The sequence below is a fragment of the Panthera tigris genome, chromosome B3, assembly GCF_018350195.1.
Source record: "Panthera tigris isolate Pti1 chromosome B3, P.tigris_Pti1_mat1.1, whole genome shotgun sequence".
Classification (NCBI taxonomy): Eukaryota; Metazoa; Chordata; class Mammalia; order Carnivora; family Felidae; genus Panthera; species Panthera tigris.
In genome coordinates, this window is record NC_056665.1 from 141,414,495 (window position 1) to 141,426,952 (window position 12,458).

At 53.3% G+C, this 12,458-nt stretch overlaps 1 protein-coding gene across 1 annotated transcript in view; it reads left to right on the top strand.

The window, feature by feature from the left end:
- EVL (Enah/Vasp-like) overlaps nt 1–12,458 on the top strand; it is a 149,368-nt gene that overhangs the window by 35,355 nt on the left and 101,555 nt on the right.

Below are 12,458 nucleotides of genomic sequence, written 5' to 3' on the forward strand. Positions count from 1 at the left end.
CTGAGTCTCTTGTGTTTTCTGTTCTGTCATGATTCTGCCGAGAAGCCGTCACTGGAGGGTCCCAGGCGGAGACCTGTCAGGAAGTCGTGTGCGAGCATTCGCAAGCAGTTCAGTTCAGCTGGTGATTGCTGTGTGGCTTGAGGGATCACAGGGTTCCCCCCAGATCGTCCTCACTAATCAGTCTGCCTCCGGTGGCGGTTACCGCTTCGTGTCTTTGACTCGGGCCCTGGGTCGTGGCCGCTCCGTGAGGCGGGGAGAATGCGCGCAGCCCCCGCGGAGCAGCTTCGCGTGGACACCTGTGCTCCGCCACTCTCCTCCCTGATGGAGAGCAGAGGCGAACGGTCGTTCCTTCGGCAGACCCTTATCCAATGGCTCCTCTCTGTCCTGCTCTGCGCCAGGCTCTGGGAGTGCGTGTCGCTGCCCTTCTGGGTCTCAGGGAAGATCGGGCAGGGTGCCGGGTGGCGCGTCGGTGGCAGTAGCGAGAGCGGCTCACCGGGCCGGGGGTGGAGCACGCGCGACAACACGCAGCTCGCACACGGAGCCGGGACCGATCTGGGCCGCTTGCCCCCATAGGCCGAGGAAGTTAGGGAACCGGGAGAGAGTTGGAGAGAAAAGACTTGGTTCGCGGGGCCGAGGCCTTTTCGCCTGACCCCGTGGGCACCGGGGGACTCGTGCGGGGTTGGAAGGGGCACCGGCCTCCAAGTCAGATTCAGACAACGGCTCTGGCAGAAGGGACAGAGGGAGGAAGACCGGTCGTAAGGCGCCGGGCCACGCGAGAAATGCCGCGGGCACGGGACGGGGCAGCCGGATTCAAAGAAACCTTTTGGAGGTAGAGTCCGGACTAGTGACTGATGGTACCTGTGGGTGTGAGGGAGAGAGAAAGGCAGGAGCGAGTCACGGGTCTTGACGTGAGATCTGTCTCCCCTGGTTTATAAAGAGCATTTGCAGGCCAAATGCTTGAAGATCTCCTTAATGGCAAGTCTCAGAATGCAGCCAAACCTTGCCAGCTTGGGCTTTACAGACTGGTAAACATTTCTCTCCTTTTGGCTGACACCTCGTTTCCTTCTTCTCAACTTCTGTTCTGGAATCATTACATAAGTTTTGTGCCTCCAGGAATCGATAAGAGCCTAGCACGTGCTACACACCCAATAAATGAGTGATGGAGTCAGTGAGATCACTTATCACGGTGGACCCACAAGGTCATGTTGTTGACGGTGAGGCGGTGAGCACACAGTGTGACTCCTGTGATTCCGGAACGCTGAGGAATTCTCAGGGAGGCGCAGCCTGGAATCCTCTCCGCCGTTCACCGGCCACACCGGCCACACCTGCCCGTGGCGGCGGCAGCCATGGAAGATGAGGCAATCGGGCAGGTCGCCCGGGAGCCGGCTGCGTTCCTTCAGGCTTTTGCCCCCCACTTCCCAACCTGCAGATTTCGGGTGCAGGGGTGGCGGATGTGCATGCGATTCACCCAGGACCCCAGGCGTGCCCGGGGTTCGACTTCTTTCTCAGGGCTAATCCAGCTCCCAGCCTGGAGCCTAAGCATACGCTGCATTAATCAGACTTGCTGGAATGATCACATGGTTTTCTAGCTGCCTCCCCTGTTAGCTGCCGCTTGTCAGCAGCTGGCGGAGCTGGAGGCCGCAGGCCCCTGTCTGCAGAAAGCCTTTTACTTCCGAATATTGGGGGGGTGGGGGGGGTGGAAACCCCGCCTCTTTTTTCTGCACTTTGCACCATCCGACTGACTAAATGGTTGTCCTCCGAACCAAAAAGGCTACCAGACAATCTAAGGACGTTGTCTCTGACTAGGTCATGTTTGCATTTGAAGAATTCAGGTACGTCGTGGGCTTTCTACATCAGCCTGCCGCTGGGTTTTTGTTCTCGCTGGGTTTTTGCTGTGTAATGACAGCTCGGGCTCTGGCTGGTTCTCACCCCCAAAACGGTTCTTTCCCGCATTCCGTGGGCTTTATCCCGGTCGCGGGGGTGGGAGGCGCAGAGGTGGTGCAGGTCGGGGGTGTTTACTGCATGCACACGTGCAGCAGGGGATAATTGGGGTGCTCGTGCGTAAATTTGCCGGGGACCCCACCTTGTGCCTCCTCTGAGCTGCTGTGGGTGGTGTAGAGTTATGAATGCAGAATAGCAACTCTATCCAGAATGAGTCTCTCGCTCTCTTTTGTTTTTCTTCCTTTGTCAAACTCATGGAGTCCACTGCTCTTTTAAAAAAATGCTCATGGTAGCAGCAAAGATGGAAAATCCTGCAAGTCTGTCTGCTTAGTTGAGGCTTGATTTTGGCTCTGATTTCCCTCCTCATTGTTAATAGTAATCTCGTGCTTGGGCAGTTTTCTGGGAAGTGCTCTGATGATGTTTTGTTAGCAGGGTCCTTCTCTGCTTTCAGAAGCTTTTCGGCTGCTGTAATTATCAATGCTCCAAATGAGTCTTTTGTGAATCTTATTCCTTCTCTTCTCTGAGGATCTGTCCCTGGGTATGAACATGGGAAGGGATGTTCCAACAGAGGTAGTTTCTAAGAAATGAGAATAAAGGAGGCAGAATGGGAGGGTTATCTGACCATTCGTGTGTATATTTCCACCTTTTGGAGCATACAGAAGACAGTGTGTGTGTGTGTGTGTGTGTGTGTGTGTGTGTGTGTGTGTGTGTGTCTGTCCCTAACCTCCGGCAGGCTCTCATTTCTCAAATGGAATTACAGCGTATTTTAGAACTGAGCGTAAATACCATATCGATGGGCGAGGGGGGTGATTGTGTGGGAACCCCAGTTCCGTTTCTACAGGCCTTTTTTGTTCCCTCCGGAAGGTTGCGGCGATAGACATTAAAACGATAACAGAATAACCACCTTTCGTTGTTTATAAGAGGAAATTTAGAGACCTTTTAGTCAAAATCAAGAGAGTAGATGAGAGGATCATCAGATCTGTAGGAAGAAAAGCAGGGCTGGAAAGGGTGTCCCCGCCCTTTCTATAAACTTGGAGCTTTGGATCTAGGAAGTTCTCCTTTGTTTAAGAGAGTGTCTCTGCATTATTTCTAGTGGCCTGGGCTGGTGAAAAGGATATTCTTTCCATGTGGCAACATGCTCTGGGGACGTGGGGCCTGTGCCCTTACACGGGGACCAGAACTTACTGTTTTATGGTAGCTCCATTAGATAACTCACAAGAATTTGTTTTATGCTTGACGTGTTACAGTAGATAGGTCCATAGATGGTGAATTCGGAGTCCCGGGTTCTAATCCCCGTTGGCAGGTTAGCTTTTCTGATCCTTCTGAGATTTACGGAGGAGTTTGGGAGAGTGTAGAAAGTAGTACAGCTGTGAGGTTCGTATCTTACTGTTAGCATCTATTCGGGATGGAGTAAGCCTTAGCTAACCATCGCCTTGAACAGAGCTTGGAGCCGGTCACCTCGTTTCCTAGTTAGGGAAGAGGCATATGTATCAACAAGCCTTGTCCCCTTGGGTCAGCTCCCAGCCCAAAAGCTGGGTCTGAGCAGTTGGAATGGGGTCACGTTGAGGGCCAGTGTGCTGCTAGACTGAGAAGGTGGGGCCGTGTGTGGAAAGTAGACCAGAAGGGGGGGGGGGGTCTATTACCTGTGTGTCCGGCTTCGCTTAAGCTGGCCGCAAAGAACTTTTCTGGGTATGACTGCGTTTTGTGACTGCTGCCCATACTGGACAATTGGCCGCCTTCTTTAGTCACGGGCTTTGTGTGGGGCTGAGTGATCACGGTGGGGCAACACAGGCACTTTAGAGGAGCTTGTTAGCTTTGTAGCTCCGGTCAGGGTGGTGCTCAGGCTGTAGCCTGCAGTGGAGACCCCTGGAGGGCCCGTGAAAACCTGGATTGCTGGGCTCCCCCTCCCAGAAGCTCGGGTCTGGTAGGTCTGGGCTGGGCTTGGGGATCTGCATTTCTAGTAAGTTCCCAGGTGACGGCGATGCTGTAGGCCTGGGAAGCAGACCCTCAGAACCGTCGGCTTGGGGGAAGCAGGCAGACTGCCCTTACGGAGATGGGACATCTGAGGCAAAGGCGAGGAGGTCCAGGTAGGAAAGAAGCCCGGAGCCGGAAGCCGCACGTCCAGTCAGGCAGGTGGACCCGAGGCGGGCGTGCTCCTGGGAGATTAACCCGTGACCATGATCGTCACAGCGGCCCCTCCTCCTGGGGAGGGGCCAAACCGAGTTTATAACCCAGTTTCCGCCACGTACGGCCTGTGTGGACCTGGCAGGGCTCTTCGCCTTTTATCGTCATCATCTTCTGTGGGAATTTTCTCTAAGAATGTCTGTGACGCCGTTGGAAGCAAATGAGAGGACGTGAACTTGCTCTGTGCGTCAGGGGACACGTTACTCCCTAGTAAGGCACGAGGAGTTCCCTGAGAGCTTTCCAGTGTCCTGTGTTTTTAACTTTGACTCCTTTGTGCCTAAGACTGCTTGACGCACAATAGGTCCTCAATAAGCAGTCGACACCGATCGTTTTCAGGGGATTTAACGAGGAAGGAGAAACAGGCACGTGATCAGGCCGGCTCGGTGCGGGCCTGGTGCTGGTGCCACGGTGCCCGTTCAGTGCGCCGGTTCAGAAGAGCGCGTCGAAAAGCCCGCGGCTGACCTCCTGAGAAAACTGCGAAGTGTCCTTAGCACACCCCAGCCGCTGGGGTGGCAGAGCTCCGCTCCCGTTTCCTAAGGAATCTCTGCGGGTGATCTCACTGCAGAGCCTGCTGACCATCGTAGTGATTTGCTGGGGCCAAACCCGCAGGGTCGCAGAATCCTGAGAGCTTGGGTGGTTGGGCCAGCATTTTCCAGATGGTTAGGGTAGTTTCTGCCTGCCGTTGGCTTCAAGACTGTATTGTTCCAACACCAGGCAAGCTGTTCTAGCTGGCTGCTGTGGTAGACACGCTTCCCTTATATTTTTGCCTTTTTAAAAAGACCTCTTACGTGAGAAGTTTACTGAATTCATGGTTTAGTAAACATTTGCCAGTCACTACACACCACGGCGACTGCCTTCTGAGCACCAGTGAGTACTAGAGACAGCTTTGCGGAGGCCTCTCTGGCTTCCCTTCCACTTCCAGAGCCCGAGCAGGGACCACGTTCCCTCCCCTCCCCAGAAGAAACATTTTAAAATGTGATTTTTGGCTCTGTGATCCCACAAGGGAGAATGGAACCCAAATCAGAAACCTCTGTTTCTCAGAATTCCTGATGCTTACCCTGGTTTATTTCTAGAAGGAATGTGGTATGCCAACTCCAAGATCTAAAATCCATAGTTGGAATGTGTCAGTCACGTGAAAACGGGAAGGTACTACCCTGCGACTGTTTGCTTTATTTTCTTTTGTTGAGTAAAGTGTCCTGGAAGCGTGGAGGTTCAAACACCAACCGGCTCTTTCTGGATTAATCCGTGTTTATATCCAGTCTTGGAAAGTGTCGTTCTTTCCCTTGCTCTTCCACTGGAATATGGAGATGAGTTGAGCTGAGGGGGTCTCGGGGAAGACCTGAGGTCTGGAAGCCAGCACAGCCCACCCGGTGTCCGGAGCCTAAGCCAGCCTAGCCCCTCTCATCTCCCCGGCCCTGTCATCCGCCCAAGAGACGGGGGTTTAGGTACGGCGACTTTCACGCTGTGGCGAGCAGGTAACACTCATCAACAGGAGACGGAGGCTGGGCTGGGCAGCGATGGGGAAGGGGCTGTTGCCCTGCTGTTCCCCAGATACCGCTAGTCGCTTCGCCCATGGTAACTGGAACCCACGTAACATAAATGAAAACAGAAGCTCGGGGATGTGGACAAACCTGAAACGTATACCTCCCCCCCAGACCTTTCCCCAGACTGGTCCCGTGGATTCAGCTGCTTGCTTTGTGCTGCCACCTGGAAGTCTGCCGGGCATCTCAAACTTAGCACATCTGACACCTTTCTTGTATCTTTTCTGGAGCCATTGCTTCTACAGTTTTCCATAGCCCAGCCTTCCTTTGGTAGCTCCATCATCCCTGACCCTTTTCTTTCTCTCCTACTCCGTGCCTGAGCTATCCGGGCGAGTTCTGCCGGCTCTATGTCACTCAACCGACTGAGCCACCCAGGCACCCCAGTCGGTGCTACGTCAAAGCATGCCCAGAGTCCCGACACTTCTCGGCGCCTCTGGTGCTACCAGCCTGGTCCACGTGGCCACCGTCTTCCACCCGACTCACCGCCGTGGTCTTGTAACTGCCTCCAAGCTTCCCGTGTGCCTTGCCCTCCTGCTCCTGGTTTTTCAGCTGGTTTTCATTGGAAAATATCGACTCAGGCCATGTCAGTCCAGAGCTCAGAACCCTCCAGTGGCTTCCCACCTGGCTGCGGGCGCCCCCCTCTGGGGGTATCTCACAGGGCTTGCTCAGCCACCATACTCCGTCTCTCCCGACCTCTTCCTCCAGACGCCCGCATGGTTTGCTGCCTCATCTCCTGGGGTCTCTGCTCAGCTGTGGCCTCGACCTCTCTTTTTAACATACCCCCTCCCATAATGGGCACTCCCTTTCCGCCTTACTCTGCCCCATTTTTCCCCCAGATCACATATCACCATCTACTTCCTGTGGATTTTAATTTTGTGTCTGTTTATTGTTTGTCTCCCTCTAGCAGAACGTTAAGTGCTGCAAAGTAGGGCTTTAAAAATCTATTTTTGTTCACTGCTGTATCCCTAGTGCCTTGCAATGGTAGCTGTCTAAAAAACACCTGTTAAATGGATGAAAGAAATGAGAACAGACACCCAGAGAGGTTGGGTAATTTGCCTGAAGGCACCCAGCAAGGAGGCGTAGGCAGTTTCACTTCCGTTCATCTCCTCAGACAGTCTGTGCCTGGAATGCCCTCCTGTGAATGGACCTCACGTCCTCCAGCTGGCACACCCTCGTGAGTCTCTCCGGTGGGCCCAGAGCCCGTTGTGGGGCCTGGCTCTCGGCACCCCTCCGCGTCTGTGGGAAGCGGAGAACAGAATAGAGGACCCCCACCTGGGGTGGGATGGACTGACCCCTTGTCCTGACCCCTTCGGCCCTTACATCCCGTCTCTCTGCAGGGCTGCCCTCGGGGCGATTTACGACAGTGTTCCTTCCACATCTTCCCGCCCTCCTGCAGTTTGAGCTCTTGGTGGTCAGGGAGCATGTCTTAGTCGTCCTCCACCACTACCAAGTCTTAGCACGCTGTCAGCTCTAGTCTAGGAGGGGTTGGTAAATGCCTACGAGACTGATGTTGTAGGTAGGTATTAAAGTAATTTGAATTCTATCGGTCACAGTCCCTCGCTGCGAGGAGCTTATGATCACACGGTCTTTGATCCCCCAGGATCTATTAGAATGCACAGCTGTGTGGGTCTTTAATAGGCGATAGTGGGAGCACCTGGTTGGTGGAAAGAGCAGAGTGTGGAGAGTCGAAGGAGAGAAAAACAGAGCAGGAGCGGGGAGGACAGCCAGACTGCATTGACTTGACAGTCTTGCCTGGAGTTTGACTGGCCACAAGCCGAACGTTATTCTGGGAAATGATGTAGCTGTTATGGCGGCAGAGCAGAAGTATTTTAAAATACCAATCTGTCCTCCGTTATTAAATAAGTGTTGCGATTATTGTTGAGTTTTGCTGAAAGAGAGGCAGTGTTGTGGATCTGGGATCCAAAGACTTGGCTTCAGTTTGTAGAAGGTAAACTTAAAAGCTGTGACCTTGGGCAAGTCACTGTATTTCTCTAGGCCTTAGTTATTTCACTTCTAGGAAAAGGGCTACTTTGAGGGTAACATAGAGGAGAGAAGTAGTGCATAAATGACAAAATTTTGCTATAATGTTTGTATTTTATATTTTGGAATCGGGGGAAGCTTAATCAGTCAATATTTAACTGGCTCAGATGCTACTTTTGTAAAAACAGTCCTGATTTCCATTCCCCATTTCTCCTTGCTTAGCATATTAGTAGTCTCTTGTGTTAAACACACGCGAACAAAACTTAGAGGAAAGAAGTTAACTGGGCTCATTACCCAGAGGAATGAAGAAGAGGGTACCAACCTGGGTCCATATGATTCTTGCTGGTTCCTTGGGATACTTGCAAAAGCGTCTCTAACTGTGTCGGTTTTGAGACTCGGTATGTATGTTTTGGAAGGAAGGAGGGCCTTTTAGCGGGTAGGGTAACTGTTCATTGAGAAAACACTTCCTAAACATTTACTAAACATAAGCCCCAGTAGAAGATGCAAGTACGTGACCTGTGTGTAATCTTCAGGCCTCCCTGCAGAAATTTACTGTCCTGAGAGGGTGCTGAACCGACAGCAAAAGCATGGGGTGGGGTAGCCAAAGACAGACAAACGCTGAAGTGTAGGATAAATTCTTAGGGACACCGGTGAGGTGCGTGGGCAGGAGGAGGATGTGGTTTTGCCGTGCTGAGAACTGAAGGGAGCCTTCGGGAGGAGGTGTCCCCTGGGTGAGTCTGGGAGAGGGGAGGGGTTCAGGTGAAAGGAGATGAGGCAGGGGCCACTCAGGAGTCTGGGGGCCGAGGTGTGGGAGGGGGTGTGGCGTGTGCCCCCAGCCACGCTTTGCCTGATGAAACCCGAGGGAAGAGCTTTTTCTCCCCAGAGCAGCCGAGTCTGTTCCGTCCTTTGCTCGGCATTGGCGACATCCCTGCCCCGACGTTCACTGCGTTGCAGAGGTGAGCCCTTGTCCCCTTCAGGGTGTGTGTGCCGACACTCAGGGGAGGTGCTTCGCCACCTTTGCTTCCCCACCAGTCTTGCTCCCTCCAGCCAGTGACTTAGGCCCTTTGTGCTTTGGTTTGCCTCTCTGTAAAACGGGGGTATTACCTGCCTCCCCGAGTGATGGTGTCGATTAAATGAGATTACTCACGTGAAGCATCTAGCGGGGGGCCTCAGGAGGTACTCAATAAGTTAATTTGTTTCATTTCCCTTCGGTAGCAACACACTTAGGTAGACCCCCACCCTGGACTGGAAATTGCACACGAGCCGGGAGGGGGGCCTGACACACTAAGAGTGGGGAACCTCGAAACTCCCCACCTCCCTGAGAGTGCAGACTCGAGTGCCAGAAATCAGGCCTTGGAGGATGACCGGTTGTTGAAATGCTCGTGCCACAGCAGACCAACCAGGGTGTGACTGGTCAGCTGAGTGCTTGGACCCCGGCTTTGTGGGCTCGCAGATTCGCTGGTCTGAGAGATTAGGTTCCTTGCAGTTGGTGGACCGAGATTCTGGTGTCTTCTGTCCAGTTAGGATAGCACGGCCCGAGCCCACCCCACGTGCGGACACTCCCTCAGTGTCTACATACTTCGTCCACAGCCAAGCGAGCTGTGGTGAGCTGATGTGGGCTGCACGGGGCAGGTGCAATGTGTGACCTGCAAGGGTCTCCCCTTCCATGGGAGGGCACAGTGGATTACACACAAGGACACGGTGGTGGGCACCTTTCCAACGAGCAGCAGCTGTTGTACATGTGACAGGGTACCTTTGGGCCTGGGGGTTCTGCCTGACGTCAGGAGAAGCTTCTGAAGGCCCTCAAGTCGAGGATTCCATGTGATGGTTCTCTCCTGGGAGGGCCCATCAAGGTCAAAACAGAGGGGGCCCAGGCTGCACCTCAGCCCTACTGAGACCAGCTGTCCAGACGCGGAACCTGGGTACGTGCATTGCGTGAGGCTCTGCCGGTTATTCCTGCGCACAGTCCCAGTTAGAGTTTGCGGGAAGAACTTGACCTTGGGACTCTGGAAACCCTCAACTCTCTCTGTGATACTGTGTTGCTTTGGGTCAGTCACTTACCTTCGCCGTCCACCTGGAAAACAGAGATAACATTTTGTTCACAGAGATGTGGTTCAGAGAGAGTAAGGTGACAGCCGTGTGGGAGCTTTGGAAAGCTGGGAGCACCGGATACGGAAACGTGCTTACATGTGCCATAGACTCGTAAGTCCAGGTGTATTGGATGTGTGTGGCCGGTAAAGACCGCAGCCTTTGGTCTGGACTGAAGCCTTGCTGGTTCGAGGCCTTTCTTGGGTTCGGTAACCTCACAGCTAGTCGCTTTGGCATTCAGGAGTTCATTTGTACTCGTTCACGAGCGAGAGGAATCGTTTTCACGCCAGTCAGCCAGTTCAGAGCCTGCCAAGTGCCAGGGTTAATCTTGCTGTGCGCTCTTTGAGACCAGCCTCCCTCCGTCTTTACCGGCACAAGTGCTGGACGAGACGAAGACAACCTGCCTTTGCCTGTGGAGGCCCTGGAGGAAACGTGAAAACTCGAAGCTCCTGCATCTTTGAAAATCACTTCTTGGCCACGGGCGTGCAGGCGGCAGGCCAGGGGCGCCAGGCAAGAGCCGGGAGCAGGAAACGGGCGTCCCTCCCGGTGCTCCCTCCCGAGTGTTGAGAACTTGTGCTCTGGCCGCCATCTTTCACTGTGTGCAGAAGCCAGAAGCTGTGCATTATGTCGAGATAGAGCCTTCTCCAGGGAGATGGGTAAAACCGTGTGCCTGTTGTGATCAGGACATCGAACAAACTCTGACTTAAATAAAGAAGCGTTTGTACTCGGCGATGAAACTCCTTTTCCTGGAGAGAAGATGCTTCCGTAGTTGGAAACTTGGAGCACTTCCAAAGCCATAGAGCAAAGACTGCATCCGTTCGTTACTCTACGCCCTACTGAAGGAGTGAGGGAGGTAGGGATTCCCCAGGTAGAGGAAGGTAGGTGACGACGTTGTGTGTTTTCCTGGTCTTGGCCGGGATGTTCACGCTAATCAGATCCCTGGTATGAAGCAAGTGGGAATCAGTTCATCCCTGCCCTGACTGAAGACGTTAAGGACAGCTTGCTTCAAGAAAGATGGGGGCCGAGAGGAACGTGTCCTACTCTGGGGACCAGATTATAATACGGCTCAGTCTCTTGCCAGTCCAGCCCCTCTTTTCTCCTGTACGTGGCGCCCTCCGTGGCCGGACTGCGTGTTCTCTTAAAGCTCAGCCCCCAGGAACCTTCCTTCTGCCCCAGGGAACCTGGCTAAGTCGCGGATCCGCACACACCACTTTGCCTCCCCATCTCGAAGCCTTTATTGTCTCTCCGTGAAGTCCTTCGAAACCCAGCCCTGTTCACACTTCCCTCAGGAAGCCTTTTCTGACCTCTTTATTCACATAAACTTCTCTGTTCTCTCTAAACTCCCTTACAGCACTCGAGGTAGGTCACACGTCATCTGATATTTAAGTTTTCTCAATCTGATTTTCTTGACTAGATTGAAGGTTACTTGAAGGCAGAAAGAACGTTCGGTCGTCTTCGTTCCATCTGTCACACTCGAACAGAGAGTTGGGTGCATCGTGCCTTCTCAGCACCCTTTATTCGTTTTTAGCATTTTTTTTAACCTCCTGCCACATGCCAATCATTGTTAAAGGCCCTAAAAGGTGAAATGGCAGGAGAGAGGACACTTGCTGCCTTTTCGACGTCTGTTCCCTTCGCAGCATGGAGGCGTGACTACCATTCCCAAAGAGCTACTGAATCCAGTAAGCAGGACCTGCTTTGAATGGGCAGGAGGGGTCCGGGCAGTAGGTCTGCAGGAAGGCCTGAAAGTGCCAGGTGCTGGAGTTTCAAAACTGTAGGCACTTGCAAAAGCACTTGAGCTATAAAAATGCATGTGATGGTTAAGGTGTCCTTACACGCTTGAATGAAATGTTTCTCTTTTTTTGTTTGAGAGACAATGCACGCACATGTGCACGTGTGCGAGCTGGGGAGGGGCAGAGGGAGAGAGAATCCCAAGCAGCCGCCACACTCAGCCCGATGCAGGGCTTGATCCCACGACCCTGGGATCACGACCTGAGCCAAAATCAAGAGTTGGACGCTCAACCGACTGAGCCGCCAGGCGCCCCGTAAATGAACGTTTCTGATTCCTCTAGATTCAAACGCAAACAAGATCACACACGTGTATTTCGGGCCCTCTTGTTACCACCTCCCATGCCCCCGCAGTCCTGCGGGCTGGGGGCTACCATGCCCATCTCGCCTCAGAAGCACCTGAGGAGACTCGGAGAGGTCAGAGTGCTTTCCCACGGTCAGATATCTGCTTGATTGGGAAGTGAGCCAGTGCCCATTTTGTCCTTTCGTAGCTGCCTCCGACCCTGATCTCGTGAAGCAAGGAAGATCGGTCAGGTACCCCGGTGATACTTGTTTTATGTAGTGTTTTGTCGAAAAAGTGAATGCATCACATTTATTGGGCCCGAAGTAGGAACATCGTAATCTGATCAGCACTTTATACGCATGAACACATGTACCACGGTCCTCGTCAGAGTCCTGTGACAAGGCTGCTGTTCTCGTCCTGCTTCGCAGATAACAAAAGCCACGGCACACGCTGGCTGAGTAACCTGAGCAGAACCACACAGGGCTGGCATCCGCACCTGAGGTCCTCTCTCTCCGGGGCCTGTGCTTTTGACCGCTCCCTTCGTCCTACAGGAGGCTTCCTAGGGAACAGAGATTCTGTGGGCAGTTGTTTGGGAAAAACTGGGCACCGACTCCCTGGGAAAGGGCCGTGCATACTAGCATGAAGGCTCTGAGAAG